This window comes from Lissotriton helveticus, chromosome 4_1 (assembly GCF_964261635.1).
Source record: "Lissotriton helveticus chromosome 4_1, aLisHel1.1, whole genome shotgun sequence".
In the NCBI taxonomy this organism is placed as follows: Eukaryota; Metazoa; Chordata; class Amphibia; order Caudata; family Salamandridae; genus Lissotriton; species Lissotriton helveticus.
In genome coordinates, this window is record NC_136063.1 from 104,314,686 (window position 1) to 104,331,611 (window position 16,926).

Genomic DNA, 16,926 nt, shown 5'->3' on the forward strand with positions numbered 1-16,926 from the left:
TGGTCCACAATATCTTAAAATATAAAGAAAGGATGAGAAGCTGGGCGAGGGTTTAAGAGAGGGCCTTGTGAGGTGTGCTGGGTTGATATTTGCGCAGGGTCTGCAATTGGACCTTGGTGGGACAGGTTGTGCCCAGTAGTCATGTGTTAGACAGTGGCAGGTTGGAAGAGGGCTGGATTGGTATATATGAAGGACGGTTTAGCTGGATAGGGTTGTTGTGCAGGACTGGGGATGGATTGTGATATGGGTGGGACAGATTATGCAGCGGGTGGGTGTGGGTTATGTTGTGCAGAGGGCTTCCATTAGGAGCAGGGTGTGAGTGATGGGAGATAGATTAGGAGCTGGGAGGTGCATGATGGCCAAATTAAAAATGTTTGCAGGGGAGCTTGGACGGGGCAATGAATGGAGGATCCGGGCAAAAAGTGCTGCTGGTTGGTACCTGACTAGGGAGTATGTGGGGCAGCATTTGGCACAGGATCTGGGTAAGGCAGACTGTGTTGAGGTAAAAGCAATGTGTGGCATATGGAGCATGGAATTGTTTTAGGGTCTGAATTTGGTAGGTGATAAAGTTGGTTCATAAAGAGCATCATGTTCAGGAGACTGGATTATCTGGATGGGGTAGATTGTGCTAGGCTGGCAGAGGAACACAAACTGGGTGGAGCATCTTCTGCTGGGAGGGTTGCGATCTGTGTGGGACAGGGTGTTCAGGCCATCAGATTTGGCCGGATTAGGATCTGGGCTGGGGTGGTTGTGCTGTACTAGGATGTGGGAGGTTGAGATGTGCGAGTGTTGGATTATGATTTTGATGGGTCAGAATATTCTGAATGCGGCGAATTGTGCTGGATGTGATTGTGTTGTGGAATAGGCAGGATAGGCAGAATGTGCAGGGATAAAGTGCATGTTCTACAAGGGACTGCTTTGGGAGCTTGGTTGGGCAGGCTGGACAGAGAGTGGGTTTGGTTCTAGGTTAGGCAGATTTTATAGGGGGGCTACATTACATTCTGGAAAGAAAAGTTGAACTCTATGGAGGTAGGATTAGAATCGGGGGGGGGAGGGGGGCAGCGTACGCATAGCGGGGCTAGAATTGTAAAGGCTGGAGCAGGTTTGCAGGGCAGACTATTTTAAAAGAAATACACAGAAAGCTTACATTTGGATCAGAGTGAGGCAATCTATGCTGTAGGGTGTAAAAACAGAGATGGGCATTAGGAGTTTGGTGGGTTAAGTGGTGCAAGGAGTGTGGATTGGGTTATGTGTGGAGCAGGTTTGGTTCAGAGGGGATTTGGCCGTGGGCTAATCTGAGACCTGATCAGGGCATTGGTGTTGGGAACTGGGAGGTGAATGTCGAGTGCTGGATTAGGGGTTGGTTAGAGCAGGGAGGGGTCTGTGAGGGGCCTTGATTTGGACCAGAGCAGAGAAGGGCAGGTTGATAAATGTAACAGTCTGGGTGGACAGACGAAGAGCTGGGCGGTGCATGACAGGGGCAGGATTTGTGCTGGTTTAGTACTGGATGAGGGCTGAATTTGGAATGTGGGCAGGGCATGGTTGGATTAGAATCCTGGTGGGGCAGGACATTAATGTGGACATTAAAGTTCAGATCTGGGTGCTGAATTGGGATCTGGGTGGCAAAAATATGCTTTACTGAATCTTCCTGAGCTGGGAGGAGGCAGTTCAGGATGACCAAATAGGCAAAGCATGCACCATCCTATTGGACCCACTACTTTTAAGGGGCCTGCGACAACGGATCAAAATAATATTGGTTTGATCTTGAAAGAAAATTACAATTAAGCTTTCTTAAATATTGTTTCCAAAAGATAGAAAACGCTGTATTAATTTAATGTACCCATTAACAATTTAAAGTACATAAACCAGAGACATCAGATTCACATAACCGGTTGTCTCTTAAAAGCTTATTTTCCGGCATCGGTCATTTGGGGGGGGGGGGGGTGGAGCAATTTGGTATTAGGATAACTTGCGAGGGTGGGTGAAATTTCGACTGCCTAGGGGGCTCTCTAAAGGGTTTAATCCGACACTGGGCGGAGCCTGGGGCCCAGTGTGCGTTCGACTGGGCTGGACGTTTCTGCTGGGTGGGGATATAGGCGGGACCAGGCTGTCACGGCCCCTCACTGTGCACGTGCACGGAGTAGAGGCAGGTAACACCCGCAGTGGCAGTCCCAGAGGTGAACGTGTCGAGCCGCATTGCTTCGAGTTTTCCCCAGAGGTAAGGTCCTGAGCTATGGAGTACCTTCTCTAACCCTGTCGAGTGAGGGACTATGGGTCCCGGCCTCACTTTGAGTGACAGTTGGTAACGCACTATGAGCTCCGTCACTCTGCTGCTGATCCCACCCACCCCTCCAGTTTCGATTCTCAGCTCGCGCCTCGCTCTGTGACGCAGCTGTTTGATACCTCCTGGGGGCGCGAAAGCCCCGTGACTCGTCCCGCTGGCTCGCGACGGATGCTGTCTGTTCGAAGTGAAAGCCGCGCGCTGAAGCGTGGGGGCGCGAGACCCGGGTTCGAGGGGCGGGGCAGCGCGCGGCCACCTGTGTCTCGCGAGCCGCGGTGCCTGTAAATAGAGGGAGCGTCCGGCCACGAGAGTGAGTTCCCCCGGTAAGAACCCGCGCAGTGGGACACTGTGAAGAGTGATTGTCCACGCACCCCAGGTGCGAGTGCACTGGAAACGGCAGCGTGTGCACTAGCAGAAGTGTGTCAAGTGTCAGTGAGTGCGTGCTAGAATTGGTGACCAGGCGTCCTGAAAGTTTTTGTTTGCATAAATATAGCTCTGTCACGATTTTTTGGAAGATGGTCAGCTCAGCAAGCGCATTATTCCATGTTGTGCAGTCTCGCGTTTACATTCTTCTTCCTAGGCCAGGGATAATGTTTTGAGTTGCCTACGTGCGCTGCTTCACCCAGCACTGCAGGATGTGACGAGGAATGAATAGCATCTTAGGGGACCATATACCCGAGGCCTGGACCACCAGCAGCCTGCACATGGAACCCATCACTACAGGGTCGGACTGGGACACAAAATATGCACGGACACCACATTAAAAGTGGTCAACATAAGCGGAGCATATAGTTAAAAAAAAGTTATAATATATGGAAAATAAAAAGTGAAGAGCATCCCACAGACCTGTCTGTCAGACCAGCCCATTGGGATCTGCCTAATTGTCCTATAGGCCAGTCCGACCCTGCACTACAGCATGGGTCGGGTGTTATTGTTTAAATCCAATTTAATATATATATAATGAGGAGTGCTATAAAGAATTACATTTGAAACAGTAGCTATATATATATATATATATATATATATATAGATATATATAGCTACTGTTTCAAATGTAATTCTTTATAGCTCTCCTCATTCCAGTGCAGGTTAGTGTATTCACACACACAAAACAATAAATCACATCAGTGTGTAGTGTAACTCAATGTACAGGAACTGCCACGTTAAGACAACGAGGGTTACAAGATGTGGTATTCACATATCATCTTTAATGATGAATATTATATTTTAATAGTGCATGGGCAGAAGAGATAGAAAGTCCGGATTTAAAATGGAACTCCGTGTTTGGGATTGTTTGTAAAAATAAGATTTCCTTACTTTACAAAGAGTTTCTGTTTTAGCAACCTTAAACTAACAACAGTTTGGGATAAACTATGTTTCATAACCCATGCCTTGCAGTTTGCATGCTGCTCTTTGATGCCGGCTCATAGCTCACTGTGTTATATTATGATTGCAATGTATGAACTGCAAGTAACAAAAGGATCACTGTTTGAAGCAGTAACCCACTTACCTGTCTAGATAAAATACAAAACTCTGATTTACACTCTACTCCGTGTGCTTTGCAGCAGGCACAGTAACTCTCTATGCTACATAATGAATCAAAACTGGGACTAGACCAGGGGTCTCCAATGAGTAGCTCAGGAGCTACTGGTAGCTCACCAGTATCGTCAAAGTAGCTGAAGTCAAGCCCAGTATCAATTTCAGAGAGAAGGTGCCCATTAACTAAGGCAGCACTGTTAATTTCAAGACCTTTAGAGTGACAGCCAGCCAAACCTGAGGCAGTAACTTATACTAACACACAAACACACACTGTGTCGGCCTGTAAGGACTGCCACATAACAGTCTGTATCTAATCTCAATATAACTAAGCCTCAAGGAAATTGTGTTTTAGGCTCTGCTTTATCAGTCACAACGTGTGTGACCAGTGGACCATAAAATGAGTATGGCAGCAGTAGCATGAGCAGTAATCCGTGTTGACCCACCAAAGTGTGGGACTGCAGGAGTCAGAGTGAAAATGTGTCAGTTGGGTGCATGATCAGCCCAAGACCTAAGGAGTACAGTGTATGATCCAGACCTGAGAAAATTAAGAGACTCATCAGGATTTATGTGCATTCATAATAACACCAGTGCCTCCTGAAAGCTACACCCGGTGTTGAGGACCTCCAAATGTGTGTGCTAGACTCCATCCTAAGGGTGTTATGTCTGACACAATTGTGCCCATTCCTAGCATAATAGTGTCAAAGGTATAATAATGGTCATCCTTGAATATTTTGGGTATTTTGGTCTAGTTGTGGTATACTGTCAGCCATAATTTACATACTAAGAGCATGCCTGGTCTACATTTACCTATTCCTTGCATAATAATGGTCATGACTGATATATGGCCTCTGCCCTGACCCTTGTGGTTTCCAGCCTTGGCACAATTGTGGCCCTAGTATAATGGTGGGCATTACTGACATAACATAGGCTTTAATGGTGCTGTGGTGCGCATCCATGGCATATGTGTAAATGTAAATGTGTTGGACTTGTAAAGCGCACAGCTGCCCGTAAGCGTCCCGGCGCTTGCTTAGGGAACCCGTCCTGGTATTCCCCTGTGCGAAACCCCGGCAGGGTGTCCACAAGGTGAAAGCCAGGCATCCCGCCGCGAGGGGCCGTAGTGGAGATTAAGCAAGCTATTGCCCAGAGTCGCAGAGTGTGACCCCGTGAGTTGAGTAGGCACCAGAGCGAGAATTGTCGAGTCCGTGGAATTTTGAGCCCGAGACCCGTCGAGGCGGGGAATCGAACCCTGATCCACGGTCGATCTCAGCTTCTGGGTCTGCCGCCTCTAACCACTGAGCCACGCTTCTCCACTAGTGGCTGTAATAACTGGATATTCAAAGTAGTCTGTCCATATGAGGCATTTGCACGTGGAAGTACTTGATGAAAATGACAAGCTGATGTTTTGGAGCTGTGCGTTTCCTAAAATCTGAAAACTGATATTTTAAAGGCAGTTTTGTTGGGGTTTCTTCTGGAAAATTGAGTTTGCCCAATAGTGGAAAGTGGTATTTTATAGAAATGTTTGCATTTTCAGATACTGATGAATAATTCAATCTGAGTTGGGGAGACCTACTGCTGTACTTATGTCCTTTGTGCTATAGGGCATGCCAAGATTTGAGTGTTACTTCATAAGTCAGGTGGAGGAATTTTATATTGATGAACTTTTTCCCCTGCTTTTTTGCTGATAACTGCACCTGGAATTCTTGGGTGAAAACTGCTGATAATCCTGCTTAGGGTGGTCATAGTGTAGTCACTATTTTACAGTTATACAATTTGCTAGTAACTTGGGAAGACTTTATTTAAATAGAAGTAGCTTTCACTTCACAAAAAGGCGTGGACCCCTGGACTAGGCAATACACGGATCTCTCCAGGAAGTTCATTATCCATGAGAGGTATATTGCTGCTGTTGTTATCCCCTGAAAGTTGCTGGCCACAAAAAAAATCTATATCAGATGCCTTAACCTGCGAATCCTATTCATGACCAATTAAGTAATCAAGAACAGCTTTAGAATTACTTTTGTCCTTGTTGCCAATTTCTTTTTGGTACAGCTTTCAAAAAAAGAATGTATAAAATGACTGTCAAATTCTGTGTTTCATGATTCCGCCCCTTGTGACTCCACCCCTTTCTGCTGCATTCATTGATCCCCGATTTATGGGTTGCCAGCCTAAATTCTTTCTATTTCCAGCAAGCTGGAAGAGAGAGTCACAGCTTGGGTGAGCGGTTTAATGTAACTGTGGGAACACATCGCAAGAGGCAAGGCACGTAATTCAGGGAAGGGACGTTGCACATGCAATGATGGCAGTGGAGGGCAAAGGTTCATGGATGGGTACAAAGGACGGTGAAGGAAAATGTAATTTTGCGGTATTCAATATTTAGGAGTTCAATCCTTTATTAAGGTTCTTGAAAACCGGCACTACAATTCTGCGCTACTGTGTCCTTCATCGCTTCCTTCCAAATCCCCCATGGCATTCTATACTGGCAAGAACATTGTTTGTGGAACATTTCCCAAATGATATAAGCTGATATCAACACCACATAACCCCTTCCATGAGAATGCAATAAGGGTACTAGTGAACATGCTTTTATTTTTTTTATTCAGAAAATGACAATCGTAGACAGGCAAGGATTGACAGCAAGAGGGTAGCAACACACACATACTACTGATTAATTGTTATGAGCATACAGCAAAATATTCTGTAATTTAATCCTACCCCACCCTTCTCTTCCCTTCCACCGGAGAGTCATTCACTAAGGCAGCCTCACTGAAGTATTGGGGTTATTCACCCTACTCGAAGCTATTATAAAAGTGGAGTGCCATAGGAGGGCCATGGTAGTACCATTTGCTACTGTAATAGCCCTTCTAACACCTCAATCAGTGGGAGAACCGGGGAGGAACCAGTTTTGAGTCCTTTTCTTACGCTAGTGTTCATCAGGCCATGAGAAAATAAAAAGGGGGTAGGGGAAATAAAACTGGGCTCGCCCAGAGCAGTTTAGGGTCTAAGGAGGCCTTTCATCATCCTCTCCGTAATGCTTCAAGTCCAGTATCAGTGTCCCCGCATGTCTCTCTAGGCTGCTTCCTCAGGTCCTGTTGCTCTTCCGAGCCAATTGACGAAGGGTGATGACTGACATGGACAGCGCTCTCCGCAACTCGTGTTTGATCTTGCTCAGTTTGCGAGATGGAAGGCTGAGGGTGGCTGTGATGGAGTCCACTACAAAGCCCAAACACTGAGTTGACTTGTCCGGGTCCCAGGAGGATTTCTCCTCATTGATGACGAACCCCAGAGATATGCCGTCTGTAAGAGATGGAATAGACGTGAATGGCATTGGTCCATGATCAGAATTACAATCATCCGAAGCCCTGGGCCCAAAGGTGCTCGATAACTGGCCTCATCACCTTGGTGTAGCACCACGGAGTGGAAGACAGTCCAAAGGGAAGAGAAGTTAACTCAGAAACCTGGGAATTCCATAGAATCTGGAGGTATCGCCTGTGAGGAGGGAAGATCGGGACCCTGAGATGCGCTTCTCTGAGATCCAGATGAACCATTTAGTCGTTGATGAGAAGGAGGTCCCCGGAGGACATGGATGCCTTTCATATTGAAGTGACGGTAAACCAACCACTCGTTAACATCCCTCAAATTTATCACAAGAGATGACCCCCGTCCTTCTTCTCTACCAGGAACAAGTTGCTGAGAAAACCATAAAGATGTAAGGAGGACCTGACTATTGCCCCTTTTCCCAGCAGTTGCTGCACCTCTGTCTCTACAAGCTCTGCCCGACCCGGGGAGAAAAACCCAATGGATCGGGCGCATATGTTGAACTGAGGAATCATTGAACTCCAAGTGGCACCTTGTGATAGTCTGTAACACCCATGCATCCCTGCGGGATCCTGAACGCTTACCTTGATTTGCACCGTACAAGACATTGCCCTTCCTTTCGCCCCTCTCTTTTGAAGATAGGATCTGGTGGCATAGAAGTTGCCAAAACAGGTAGAATCCTGCAAGTTTTCTCTGTAATTGTTGTTACCTCTCTGAGGGGCTTTGTAAACAGTGGGACTGGCTAAGTGTCCCCTACCACAACCGTCAAAAACTAAATTTGTGTAATCCAAGACTGGGCATTGTTGAGGGAAGCAAAAGTATTTACACATTTTCCCCACTTATTGATGAATGGATCAAGTTGCCATTGGCCATGGGGCCCGCCTCTGAAGTGGAAAGCTCCCCCAACTTGGGGTCGATCTTTATCAGAAGTGAGCGGCGATGCTCGGTGGCTATCTCGCAGTTGGGGTACCCCAACAGGATAATGGCCCGCTGTGCCCAACTAGAAAGGACCTCAGGGGAAATCGGCGACCCTGATGCTTTATTTATTATTATTATTTTTTATTTTTTTATTTATATGGCGCACAGCTACCCGGAGGTTTCCCGGTGCCTATGGACACGCACTACAAGGAGAAAAGGGCCAAAGCTCTAATGATTAAAAAGCCATGTTTTTAAATCTTTACGGAATTTGTGGTAACTCGTTTCGTGACGTAATTGAAACGGGAGTGAGATCCATAGGGAAGGAGCTAGATGGGCAAAAGAGCAGCCACCCATTAAAGCTCGTTTGATCCTGGGAACTTGTAATTTTAGCTGATAATCGTAGAAGGCGTGAGGGAAGGTAAGGATGCAACAAAGTACCCAGATAGTGAGGAGCTGAGCCCATATTTATCCTATGCATGTAGCAGAGGGCTTTAAATTTAGCACAATTGTCTATCCTCAACCAGTGAAGTTCACGGAGTGGACCTGTAGTGGAGGCTATTCTGGATTTTGGCAAAGAAGTCTGGCTGCAGAGTTTTGGACCACTTGCAGTTTACGAAGCACTTCCTTACTTGCGCCCAGATATAGCACGTTTCTGTAATCTAATCTAATCTGGACACGATGAAGGCCTGGATGACTTTTTTTTTGCGTGGAGGGTGGAAGCATCCAGAGAATTTTTCTGAGCCATTTTAAAATAGTAAAACAGGTAGAGGCGACCTTAACCACTTGCTGCTTCATAGACAGCTGGTCGACAATGATTATGCCGAGGTTGCGAGCCGATTTTGAAGGGAAGGGGAGATCCCCCATTTGAGGAGGCCAGTGTTTGGGGGCCCCAGAGAGTTTTGTTTCCAGCAAAAATGAGGAGTTCCGTTTTCCCACCAGTTTAGTTTCAATGTGTTTGTGTGCATCCAGTCAGCTATCTTTTTTAGCCCCAACTGGAGAGCTGATCCCTTCGAAGTCTCTTTGGAAGATAGAGAGATATAATGCTTTTGCATGCTCCACCATGTCACAAATGTTTGACAATGGTCTTGCGACATCCAAGAACTTGTGTATACCCTTCTTTAGTTCCTTGACAAATTTGGCCAAGAAAGTGACCATCTTAGGGTCAATCTCTGAGGTCTGAGCAACTTTCCGATCCCGCATGGGTGTAGGGCAGACAATTCCGCACCTCCTTGTCCAAGGGCTTTCTTAGCCTACCTGCGATATATGATGCCACCTTTGGTGCCGGGGCCCATTCCGCCGATCTGGGATGAACCAGATCATCGGGGTCTGATATGTCAGAAGACGTGGAATGGGATGGCTGACCCTGCATCATTGTCCCCACAGGGGTCAGACTTAGCCGGAGGTCTCCAGGGTCTGTCGGTATCTCCATCCCTATCCAAAGTGTACGGAGAGTCCCCCTCTTCCAAAGGTGCTGGGGTGGAGGGTTCGATCCTGACATAGGATTTATACCATCCTTACTAACCGCATGCCCCAAATAATTCAGAACATGGACACAAATCTTATATTTGGCAAATTCTGCCTATCCCCTAAATATTGTCTTGGAAAGAAAATAGTTTGTTCAAAATCTTTGAATAACGTGCCCATTAATTTATTTGATAGTCAGCTGCCGAAGCTCACCTAAATGGCGTGCGTACATGTTGGTAACAGTAAGTGTCATGAAATTAAGTCGTATTATTACTTTCAGTGTTCAGTCACGTCTGCTGATGAGCAGACACAAGTTAGCCAATGAAAACAAGTGCATTCTATTAGTCTTGGCCAATGTTTCATTAATTTTGGATAAAGGGAACCATGTGTGTTTCCCCCGCTCCAACTTTTCAACCCCCAACAGTCCCCCCTCCCTCCTTTCCCTTTCCTCTGTATCTCCCCAGTTCTTACGAGAGCTATACTCCGTGAGTTGAGTAAAGCCTAGCGACAAGTTCATAATATAGTCCAGTACGTGAGTTCTTTATCCTGATTACCAGTGAGCATTAATCACGAATTGAAGGCTACCAGCCGTCTCACACCCCTGAATTGCCATCTGTCCTCCTCTCCCCTACATGATCCCTCACCTCCCCTCATCCCGTTCCCCGTCCCGATTCGCTTACCCCCACCACTTTTTCAGCAGTGCCCTCTCCTCCAACTCCTATGTCACTTGTTTCGTCCTCAGCCCTCTGCTTTGCAAGGTAAGTTATCAATGGGCCCCATATGTCTTTTGGCCGGGATTTTAGTGGCACTTGTTTTGCATAAGCTTGTAAATGTTCCTGCCAAGTGGTCATATCTTGTATCCATCCCTTGAATTTGGACGCCCTTCCCCTGCCCCATCTACATGCCTCTTGCCTACGTGCTAGCATGATACCCATGATGAGAAATTTGCGATGTGGTGTCTTGATATCTGCCACCAGGCCCAGTAGTCCCCTGGTGGGAAGTGGTTCAATATGAGTCCCCAGCATCTCAGTGAGTCCCTCAAAGACCTCCCCCCAGTATTCAGCAACTCCAGCGCAGTTCCATGCCAAATGCATGAAGTCTGCCGGGCCCTGCTTGCATCTGAGGCATTTGTCATCATCCCGTAGATGTAGTCTGTGCAGGCGTGCCGGCGTGTGATATAGTCGGTGCAAAAACTTAAAATGCAGCACTCGTAATCTGCTACTTCCAGATACCAGCTCCGTCTGCTGACATGCCCCCTCCCACTGTTCATCAGTAAGCGGTTCGATCAAGTCTCTGTCCCATTCTGCCCTAGCCCTGACTTGTGTATTAGGAGGTGCTGAGCGTACCCGAGCATCTAGCATTGAGATTACATGTACAGGACTATATTTCTGCAGTAGCGAATGAAGTGAGGTGAAAATCTCCGGTTCCTTTGGAAAGTCCGGGGACTTAGCTCGTACGCTCTGCCTAAGCCTGGTATACAGAAATAGGTCCATAAATGTGTATGGGGCATCCCCGAAGAATTGTTCCTTAGTTCGAAACTCTCCCCCAAGGTATAGGTCTCCCCAGGTCGAATATTGCAATCTAGTCAGTAAGTTCTGGCAAATTTTTTCTGTCGTAACCTGTAAATACGGGCAGTTACGCAGCGGTATTCTTGGGGATTATAGTTGTGGCACTCCTTCCATTTTTGCCAACCAGTGCCAAGCTTTGACCGTGCAGTCCACAGTAGTTGGGTCTCTGTCCCTCTCCTTATAGGGCGTAAATACATATCCCGATGGAGGGACCGGTGTCATGTGTCCATCTTCCACCGCTAGGTGGGGCATATAGGGAGGGTGGTGAAATCAATACACGGCAAAGTGCGCCTGCGCACTGTGGTAGTATTGCTCAAAATCGGGTACATCAAATCCCCGTAACGATATGGTAGTGCTAGGGTTTCCAACTTCAACCGCGCTTGTTTCCCTCCCCATATTAACCTAACTAACTGAGTTTTCAGCGTTGTGAAAAAATGTGCGCCCGGGTGGTAGGGTATGTTTATGAATAAATATAAGAATTTGGGCACTATTACCATCTTGATTAGTGAAATCCTCCCAGCCATCGATAGGGGCAGTTTAAGCCAACTCGTGATGATATCCGTCACTTTAGTCATGACCCGCCCATAGTTCGTTCTCATTAAGGTTTCCTTGTCCCTGGCGATGTAGATCTCCAAGTATTTAAAATCCTCTTCCTCCCACTTCAGTGGGTAGTCCAGAGGGTATGAGGTCGTACGGTCAGTTAGTGGGAATAATGCCGATTTCCCCCAGTTCTTTTTTTACTCCGGCAATAGCTCCAAATTTGGTGATTTCCCGCAGTACAGGATTTAAGTTGTCTAGCGGTTTATGAATGTAGAGGGTAATATCATCAGTGTATAGAGAAACTAGGACTTGCCTGGAGGGTTAGATAAGGCTCCTATGATTGTGGTGTTGCCTCAGCTTAGCTGCCAGGGGTTCCACCGCTATGGTGAACAGGACAGGGGAAAGGGGGCACCCTTGTCTTGTGGTAAATTAAATTTACCTATTACCTCATTTCTGAATTTCTATGCTTAATAAATCATAATTTCTTGTCAATGCAAAGCGAGGAGTCCGGGGTGCTCAAATGAAGGAGGAGGAGACCAATAACTCGAGTTAAGGGGAGCGCTTCCAGCGCCAAGCGGGCACAGGAGCAATCTCTCAAGTCCCTCTCTTGAAGTGGGTGTTTTATTTTCAACAGCAGGACATTTATACAGTCTTGGTCACAAGGCAAAATAGAGGAACAAACAGGTCATGGCAGATAGAGGAACAAAAATCAGCAAGAGGGGCAGATTGTGAAGAAATGGGGGCATCTTAGGCTTCGCGAGGGGACTTGCGATGTGAAATAGTCTGACAGTTGGAAGGGGGAGGCTTCCTCATTTGGGGTTTGTGCTCGTGCTTCATGTCAGAAACAGGAACCATCTTGTGTAAAACAGGAGCTATCTTGCTGGTTCTGGGAATTGGCTGAACCACAAGAGTCAAAAAGAGGAACTATCTTGTGGAAAACAGAGACCATCTGCTCTCTGGCTTGCAGTAACTATTTCTTAAAACAGGAACTATCTGCTGCTGGTTCCCAGAATTGGCAGAACCACAGAAATGTGTGTGTTCACAGTGTACAACCTTGTGCTTCCTCTATTAGTTGGGGGTGGTCACAGGGCAGTTGGTGTGACAGGCTGAGTTACCAACAATGGACAGGATGTGGCTGAGTCTCTGGCACAACTGGGGGAAGACACACAGGCAGGCTTCTTGGAATTAGCTCGACCACAAGGAGCAGGGGGTTGTGCAAGATTCAATGGGGATGTGAAGGACAGTTTTCAGACAAGTTTGCTGAGAGCATGTCACACACAAAATGAGTGTTTGTCTGAGAAAAATGGCTGTCAGGCAGAAACAGGGAAATGATGGGGCACAATTGTCAATTTTATTTCCACATTCCCTCCTTGCCCCAGAGTGTACCTACATTATATCTCAATTTGCATGAGATCATTTATACATTCTTGTAACATGATTCTTTCCCTTTCTCTCTGCTGGACAAGTGGTTTAGGAATGCATTTTGCAGCGCATAGACCGCACAGGGCAGGACCTCATTGGATGCAAAGGCAGCATCCAGTTATTATCAGGAATATTATACCTGCTGCTGACAGCAGTTGCCATCCCCAGGACGATATTATCTTCCAGAACCAGTCAGACCACGTCCAAGTGCCAGGTTCTTGATGTAAACTTACGGCTATCTTGTGTAATTTTGTTATGGCCGTGTATACAGATGGGGAATTATCAGGAATAAATATACAGCAGCTAGAGCCTATAATTTTACAGGCTCCGCCTCTGTCAGCCAAGATGATGTCAAGGACAAGGCGATTTTGGAGAGTAACCAATCGTATGGCAGACTGCTCCTGGGTTAAGCTCCCAAGGGCAGACGCCGTCTGGTTTACAACAGCCTCTAAGGTCCTTGTCAACCTGCGTATAAGCTTGCTGTTCTGTACAGGGCCAACAAAGAAGAAGAACCCTTTGTTAAAATCTGTATACTGTTCCCATGAGGTTTCCGTTTGGTCAACCAAGGAGGTATCGATCGTTCTTTTATGTCTGACATGGGGCACTAGGAGGTCTCGGTGGTAAGTGGATGGGGCCACAAAGACAGGGGGTAACAGGAATGCTATATAGCAAGTTACCCCCCCAGTTCAAGGGCAGCTGCACATAGGCCGTTTGGCCACAGATGAAATAAGTATGGCGAGATGCTAGGAATGAGGACTTTCCTCTGTCTTCAAAACTTATAGTGGTATGACAGTCACTGTGTCCTAATGGAACAGAGCCATTTTTCTGGATGCACAGGTGTCCTTTTACTGGTGAGACCGAGATGGAAGGGGGACCAGCATTCTTTTTAGGTTTGGTATTTAACATCTTGTAGGACATGGTCATGTTCCCTTGCTTGTATTCTTCACTTTCTAGGACTGTACCTGTCGCCTGAGGATCTCCCTCCTTATTAGGGTAACAGGCAGTATTGAGTACCTTGTTTAAATCTCCCCAAGCCCACCCATTCTTGCATGAATTATTTCCGTCAGGGCAGGAGGTGGAGGTAGTATCGTCAGCTGTTATTAGGGCGAACCAGGCTTCACAAGTTCCATTATAAGAGAATGGGAAAGGAAAAAGAGGCATCCCTCCCTTTTTCTGATGAGGTGGGATGTGGCCACATATCCAACAATTGGTGCTATTACTGGCCTGCTGAGTGTGGTGTAGCATCTGTATGAAGGTATTGTTTCGCAAGGCTAGTCTATGGGCTTGTTCATGAGGGGGTAGGTCGTGATAGGTGTGTTCCTGAGTGCTGTTGGGTGTATGAGAGGTGTGTTGTGTTGGAGGAAAAACAGTGTGGAGAATCCAACCAAGACACGTCATAACTGCCATGAGGAAAAATAATACTGTCAAACATATAGTAGGACCATTATGTCTTTTTCTAGAGTTCATTTTTTCTTTCTCCCACATAGTCAAGGTGTTAAAATCCATTCCCATGCTCCAACCGCTTCACCACTGGACCGACGCCCAATGGACTTAATTAGCCAGAGTCCGAATGGCAGATCTTTCCTTTGATTTGTAATCCTGTTGTGGGGTTAGTTCCAAAGGCAATAAAGATTGTTCAGTCACAATGTCAGTGGGATTGGCAGGGCCATCAGCAACAGTGTCTTTTTGTCCAAAATGTTTCCGGCAGTGGCTTGCGTGGAGCCAGCCCTTCCTGCCCTCGACCTTCACTGCTGTCCGTGTTGTTCGTAGTACGAGTCTTGGCTTCTTCCACCTGGGCTGGAGGGAGCTTGTCCGGTCGAAGTTCCTCACGAGGACCCAGTCCCCGGGTCGGATGGCGTGTTCTTCCGGGTTGGTTTTGTCAGGGAAGGTGGCAGCAACCTGAGAACGACAAGATTGGAGTGCAGACATCAAGGAAGCCAGGTAGTCAGTCAGCATAGTACTGTCAACATCAGTTATTCTTTTAGGCCTTGGCGTACCCCACATATTTGGTGGTCTGCCAAAGACCACTTCATATGGAGATAAGCCAGTTCTGGAATGGGCTACCATACGCATGTAAAAGAGGGCAACCGGTAAGGCTACCATCCAGTCCACGCCTTTGTCAGTGCATATCTTGGCCAATTTTGTCTTCAAAGTTTGGTTGTGTCTTTCTACTAGACCTGCTGCCTGAGGATGTCTTACACAGTGAAACTTCCAAGTGTACCCTAACAGAAGAGGCACTTGCTTCATGAGTTCAGAGGAAAAAGGTTGGCCGTTATCTGAGTAGATGACACGGGGCAACCCATACCTCGGGAAAAACTCTCTAACTAATTGTTTAGCAGTTGTCGTTGCAGTGTAATCTGGGACGGGATAGGCTTCTGTCCATATGGTCAGAGCACACACTACAACTAGTACATACTTGTGACCTCTACATCTCTCTATCTGGATATAGTCCATCTGGAGAACTTCAAATGGATGGTCAGGGGGTTGGAATCCTCCCTGTTCCACCTTTGTGCCTTTTCCTGGGTTGAACTGATTACAAATCATGCACGTTTTAACTTTTTGTTTGGCTGCAGTTCTCAAATGTTTGTTGTGCCATATATTCTGTATGCTGTCTAACATTTCTTTTTCTCCCAGATGCGCTGGTCCATATATGGTGTTTACCATAACCTGTACCATGGCATCCGGTAGAAACCATACTGCTCTTTCAGGTGTCATCCAGCCTTGATCTGTAAGGACCCCTCCTTTTTCCTTCCATTCTAGCAGTTCCTGTGGTGTGGTGTGACTTTGGACATCCTGGATGTCAGAAAAGGGGTCTCGTATTGTATATTGGCGGTGTGGTATACTTAATTCTGTGTTTGCTGCTAACTTGGCTGCACTGTCTGCAGAATCATTTCCTTTTGATATTTCATCTGTTCCTTTTGTGTGCGCTTTACATTTTAGCACTGCGATTTTCTCTGGTAACTGACTGGCCTCTAAGAGGGCAGTGATGAGTGTAGCATGCTGTATTCTGGACCCATGTGATGTGAGAAATCCTCTCTCTCTCCACAATGTACCGAAGTTGTGTACAACTCCAAAGGCATATTGTGAATCTGTGTAGATGTTAACTGACTTTCCTTTTGCTAAGTGACATGCTCGTGTTAGGGCTATGAGTTCTGCTGCCTGTGCCGACAGTATCTCTATCTTGTGTGCTTCTAAAGTGTCTGTACCATTTGTGACGGCATAGGCTGCTGCTAATTCTCCTGTGGGGAGTCTCATACATGAACCATCAACAAAGAGTGTCATTTCTGCCTTAGCAAGGGGAGTATCTTGTAAATCTGGTCTTGGTTTGGTCACTAAATCAATTATGTCAATACAATCGTGAATTTCTTCAGTAGGAGAGGTCAGTGGCAACAGTGTTGCTGGGTTTAAAATGTTGCAGCGTCTAATCTCAATGTGTGGCTGAAAAAGTGTCATCTCATATCCGGTGAGTCTGGCTATTGTCAGATGCTGTGTTTGTGTTCTGTTTAACAGAAGTTCTACAGCGTGTGGGACCTGAACTATCAGATGATGTCCCAATACAATAGAATCGCTTTGTCTAATAGCTTGTGCAGTAGCTGCTACTGATTTTAGACATGCAGGCAATGCTTGTGCTACTGGATCTAATGTGCTTGAAAAATAACCACATGGTTTATGTTTGTCTGCTTGAAGTTGGGTCAGAACTGATAGTGCTGTACCTGAGTTTTCTGTTACAAATAATGTAAAATCTTTGGTGTAATTAGGTGTTGCCAGCACTGGGGCTTGACACATAGCTTTTTTAAGAGACTGAAAGGCTTGCGTGTGTTCATCTGTCCAGGGTAATTGTGGAGTAGCGCCAGCTTCGAGTGTTGTCAGCTGCACTAACGG

The 16,926-nt window shown here is 46.5% G+C and overlaps 1 protein-coding gene across 4 annotated transcripts in view; it reads left to right on the top strand.

Moving 5' to 3' along the window:
• Window positions 1-2,101: 2,101 nt before the first annotated feature.
• NUGGC (nuclear GTPase, germinal center associated) overlaps window positions 2,102-16,926 on the top strand; it is a 1,180,213-nt gene continuing 1,165,388 nt past the window's right edge. For 3 of the 4 annotated variants that reach the window (XM_078686521.1, XM_078686519.1, XM_078686522.1), the window contains exon 1: window positions 2,342-2,604. The gene's annotated coding sequence lies outside the window, so the exon portion shown is untranslated. Of the gene's footprint in view, window positions 2,219-2,341; window positions 2,605-16,926 lie in introns of those variants that run through there. The other variant, XM_078686520.1, reaches the window with a different exon arrangement.